Source organism: Ascidia mentula, chromosome 9 (assembly GCF_947561715.1).
Source record: "Ascidia mentula chromosome 9, kaAscMent1.1, whole genome shotgun sequence".
Taxonomy (NCBI): domain Eukaryota; kingdom Metazoa; phylum Chordata; class Ascidiacea; order Phlebobranchia; family Ascidiidae; genus Ascidia; species Ascidia mentula.
Window position 1 is genome coordinate 3,887,393 of NC_138574.1, and position 6,000 is coordinate 3,893,392.

The window sequence follows — 6,000 nt, forward strand, 5'->3', positions numbered from 1 at the left end:
AGGGGTATCCTCTTGAAGATATTTCTTGCCAGAAGGGCAAGGCAGTAAGGTTTTTCCCACAAATTTTCCGATCCACTGCCAATCCACACGATGACAGAAGTTTACAGTTTAATTACTTTGAATCACGTATTCACGAAAGCATGTCAACGTTACCCGATTGTTTGGTGATGTTGACCGAGAATCTACTTTGTTGGCTGTTAGTTTCAAAGTACATTCGCATTGTGTATGTCAACGGCAAAGTTGCGGAAAAAAATTGGCTTGTGTTGTAAAATCGGTTTGTCTTTGTGTATATCTGTACATATTGGTTTCGTTTAACATGGTTTGCCAGCATGCCAACATCGATAAGCTGTTATCTACTGGTTTCATCGTTTATCAAAGGTTTTATTTTACGTTTAATATGAAGGTTTCAACCAAGATTTTAAGTAGAAGCCAATCACGACACAACAACCCCTGTAAAATAAGTTAAGTCATTTGTTTGACATTTTTCCTAAACATACACATGCACTGATTGCAGGCATTATCGGTATCGCTTATTCAAGTAGAATAGAAAACAACAGCAAAAAGTGCAGTTTGTTTCTTTTAGCTTCTTTCATCACTACTCACCTCAAGCTTATCCATTGGAGACAAAGTTAAACTCAGCATCGTAAGGGCTAGAAAGTTGTTATTTGCAGTCAAAGTCCAACCGCACTTGAGTCCTTGAGGCGCGAAATCCGGAAATCCCGGGGAGCTGATGATTCTTCCGGTTGTGATTATTTCTGTATTGCCGCACTTGGGAACTAAGAAGAAGTGTATTATTTTGCTGGATAACTTGAAGGTTTTCTTTTTTCAATTGATGTAACTTTTTATTATTCCATGGATTTTGTGCGAAAGTATTCAAAACTTAATTTGGTTTATTTAATTAATTGTCGTTTGATAATTATTATTGGAAAAATAAAATAATCAACGAACGCTTGCCTTCTTCTATGTCAATGCGAAAAGGCAACTGGGCGTTTCTGCGTTGTAAGAAGGGTCTGACTCTAACTTCCGGAGAATTTATGACGACGTTGACATATTGTCCTTTCCCAAGTGGCACCTGTATGTCACTTCCGTCTTCTTGGAACTGTAACAATTCTTTGACTTTCAGATGATTTTTTGTGTTTGTTTGACACAGGCCTTTGATTTTGTAAGTACGTAAAACCTGATAATTAGTAAATGCGCAAACAACGCAAGAAATGAAAACCAACACTTGTATCCCGCGATGTTGAAACTAAACTAATAGTATTTACAAACAATCATATTTTTTTCTCACCTCAATTCTATTGGTTGTGTTCTGGTCAACATACAAATCATGCGCTTTAATGTACATACTACTGCTTTGAATGTCAGGTAAAGAGATACTGTACATGCAGGAACGTAAAGATGGATAGTAGAGTAGGCTGTTGGACATATCATTGAAGTACCTTTTCGCCTCAGTGATGTTTAAACTTCTGTCACATGCTTCAAAAACACACGGTCAAGTATAAGCTTGCATGAAAATCGTGTTAAACAGGATTGTTTTACATGTATTAGGATAAAACCGGTAGATTAAAAACGTATTTTTGCCTGCAATCTATATAAGACTGTTGTAATGAATTAATGTGTGAAGTTATGCAATTTGTTGGTAAACAAATTAACAAACAATAAATGGGATCGACATTTAACTTTGTCTTACCACATTCAAACTAACGGCATTAGTTTGTAAAACTTAATCATCAATTAATAGCGACTTGTTGATTATTATAATCTTAACCAGAGGTCGGCAACTCTACCACTGATGTGGCTACAAGTTCATGCAAGAAGAACAATGCGAAAAAAACGAAACAGTTTTTGGTGAACTTGGTTGTTTGTTGGTGCAAAAGTTATTTTGTTATTTTCTTGTGGATCAAAGAATTAAAATAAAAACTTTGCCGACCACCCTCCTGAATAAAATTGAAACACGGCCTTGCTATACGCTTACGTCCTAATCTATAAGAAGCATTGAAGACGATCTTTTCCATGATTGTGTTGTCGAGTTCAAGGAATACTTGGATCGATTTGTAATCGTAAAATATTGCCGTTTGTCCTGCATGTACGTCCATTGACTTACTGTTGCCTGGTGTTAAAACCTGTACACAAAGCATTCAGATCAGTGGTTGTCAAACTTTCCAAACCTTGTTTGTCTTTGCCTCTGACCCCTGAGAGACAAATGCTTTAATTTTGTGTTAGTCGCTTTGAAATGACGTTTTTTTCGGACGTTTTTGTTTTGGAGTTTAATTACAGGTTTTTGAGTCTCATGTTCGACGAAATTAAACAAACTAAAAGTCAAGTTAAAAGGAAAGTCGCATTTATCGGTTGTAACGGATATTTATAAGCAGTTAAAATGATTGTTACACTGACATGCACATAACGTGCACAGACAAGCAAACCTTTAATGCTGACGTAGTGGAAGATGAATTGGAAATTTTCAGGGTCAGAGTTAGAGGATAGCGCGCATTTCTAATAAAGTTCCAACCGCAAATAATACGAGATTGATTTGAAATGGGGATTTCCTTCGACGAAAATTCTCCGTTGAGATCCTCAATATATCGTCCGCATGGTGGCACTACAGAGTATCATAAGCAGTAAAACTTAATCGGCATTGTTGTTGGGATGATCGAACCAAAACAAAAACAAGTGTTGTGATTCAATGCGATCAAATTAAATCTACATAGTGCGAAAGTATAAAGTGCAAAAACCGACCTTGCGAGAATGTAAAAGACATTGAAGCGCCTGTGAAAAATAAACGAGATCTTTGTGAATGGATGACAAAGCTTTCGTTAAATGCCTAAATTCGACGATAAAGGCCAGAAATCTGCAAAATAACCATAAAGTCGATTGAGGGAAATTCAAAATTTGTCAGTTCCAGTTTTCAATAGGTTTCAGATCCGGTTGATTTAAATTGCCAAGGACCAGTTAGAACCCATGTGATATAAATTTGTATTAGGCTGATTTAAGTCCATTATTTATCTGTCTTGTGCCCAAGTTTAAGTTATATAAACTAAAATGTACCGAAAAGTCGGTGTGTATTCCAAAAAAGTGATGCAGTCGTAAAAATTTGACGTCTTGCAGTCGTAAAATTTTGATGTAAATATTGTTAGGCGGATCAGCGGTGATTGTCCAACTGCAACCGAAATTCGGGTTTACGTGTAACACGTCAGGAGGCATTCCATATGAGCTCATAAGTTGATCTGTGGCGTTTGCACGAAATCTTCCTCCACAAGCTGTGGTAAGAACAAATTAAATCCTTCAAGAAACTGAAAACAATTGGCAACATCCGTTAAGCGCCCGACCCATATACCAAGAAGAAAACCTGATGGAAATTCGTGGCCATGATATCCTGGGTTTGAATCCCGGTGTGGTTAAAAACAGAACCAAAAATCTCGGTTCGTAACCGGATTAAAAAAGTTTTGTATCGCATGCTATGGATGCGATTGATGTTGGCATTGGAAATTTAAAAGTACTGGTTACGTAGATTTTATTATAACTGAAAAAAATGAGATCAATAAATCTTAAAGCGGATTATGAGCGCAACAAATATAACCTGTAAGCATGTGTTTGTGTTATATTTTTTTCTAACAGCACATGTTTCAAGCACTTACGGTTTTAATGTGAAATGTGCACATGCTTTAGACTTTATCAACATTTAGGCCAAAAAGACACAAACCTTTTATATCAAACTCGCCAAAAAGCCTGTTGTTGGAATGAGAGCGGTTTGCAGTTTTGAGGTAGACACGAAGAGTCCTATCCGTAGTGAATAACTGATCATTGGGTGTGTTGTTCAGGAGGCAGCGGCTAAGGTTTGCGGCATAAACCTGCAGAAAGGCAAAGTATTTTATATTATAAAGTATATGTACACACTGTTTCCACCTGTAAGGTCTCATCAGTTCAGCTGGTGGCTGGACTGGCTGATGGACTAGACACAGTCACTGGACTATACATGTGGAAACAGTATGTATACTCCACTCTGTAGCTCTCATTGATTACTATGGCTCTTTTGCACAAATAACATGTAATATATTTGTTCACGAGGGATTACCACAAATATGTTATTGGCCTGATCGAGCTGTAAAGGGTTTCTTATGACAAGAGTTCGAAATTCTCCCAGGTATAAAAAGGGGGGATAGAAAGTCCAACCGCACACCAAGTTTGGATCCGCGTTTTGGGGGTAGTTAGGTGAAGAAATTACTCCTTTTGCGGTATTTGTTGAAAATCCACAGGTGGGTACTGAAAAGCACGTCGGAAATAAAAATACAAGTCAGTGTTCGTTTGTAAAGGCTATACTTTAAATTAACTTTTCCTCCACACAATTATAAATCTAAGGAAAAGGCGTTTTATCAGTTAATGACGAAAGTCTAATACCTTCTCTATATTCGATCGAATAGCCAGAACCTCCGCCTTCAGAAAAGAAGTCAACTTTTACTGGAAATTTGTGAGCGACCATCAGAATTGTTTCAGAAATTACATCGTAATATCCGATTTGAGATGAACCTTCAAAAACCTGAAACAAAATATGTCAAATGAACATGAGTCAGATGATGTTACATGCTCACAAAAAACAAATCAAATCTGGTAAAAGTTTTCTAAGTGGTTCTGGAAATTATTTCTCTGAATAGCTTTGATTACCACCTTATGAATAATTATACCACAATCACGGGAATGGTTTTACCACGGTGTAAAATGATGTGTTTTTTTTCTCCCCATAAGTTTTGACACCCTGACTGATGCCAACCTGGAAATAAACGTTTCTGCGATCGTGGTAAAGTTTCTTGTATGTATTGCAATACGGCATGATTTCCACATGATGCTTATAATGAACCACATGTAGTAAAAAGTCGCTTTCTGCCTTTTTCTCTTCCTATATTTTAGGACGCAAACAGCTATATTAGCACTTGGCGTTTGTTTGTGTAACAAGGTATATAAAATCAAATCCGCAGACAACGCCAGTGTTGTACGAATTGGTGGCATTTGCCCTTGTTGACCAAAAAGTATAAATATACCTTTGTTGAAGCCGTACAGGTAAATACCTGTTATAATAAAAATATATAAAAGATTCTTCTGGTGAAGAAATTGCTTTGGTTTCTACAGCAATAACTGCCTTGTCTCAAAAATTCCGACGAGCTTGCAACGAATTCATAATTAACGAAAGTAATTGATGCATAAAGTCATATTGTTATGTCACTAAAGCCAAATTGGTCATTGTGTTGTGTGTAATTTCCAGTTGGCCCAATATCCTCTTTGCTGGCGTTGGCCCAAGTGTGACCATGTCAACGCAAGTTTGCTTTGCCGTCAATGTATGTTCTACAACGTTGTTTCACACGCCTGACCGGCACGGCCATTTCCCCTTTGACCATCGTTTGCTTTTGCAAGTGCTGTGACTAGCATTCTATACTCTATCGGTTGCCACGAAAACTGCTTATGTGAAAAGGATTAAAGTTAACATTGCCTGCCTTGTGTCTTTATATTGGCACTTGGTAGTAATACAATTGTATGTGCCAATTGAAATATAGATTAGTTCGAAACCAGAAGAAAGGAGATTGCCAAATTCTAGCCCCAAGGCTCAGACCTTTTAAAGGTCAAGGACTCTAAACTCTAAAGTGACCTAGGAACATTATGCCTAACTAAACGCTACCTATTGCGGCATACGTTGCAGTCTCTTGGTTGGCAATTTACCGTAGTTCTGCTGCAACAATCTGTGTTATTTGGATTTCCCGAAATCTTTAACTGGATGCTCCTCATCGGATTAGAAGGATTGATGGACCAGTTGCAAGTGGACTTTGTGGGTCGGAAAAATGGAAATCCTGGTGTCGTTATGGTTTGAGAAGTCGGTGATGCCGTCAGCGTTTGTTGGCAGACTACAAAAGAAGACTCTAAATTTACTGTAGATATTACCATTTAAATGTGAATTTGACACTTTAATGCCAAATACATGGAATTCGCTGGACGTTTCTAGAAATTCTACCACAT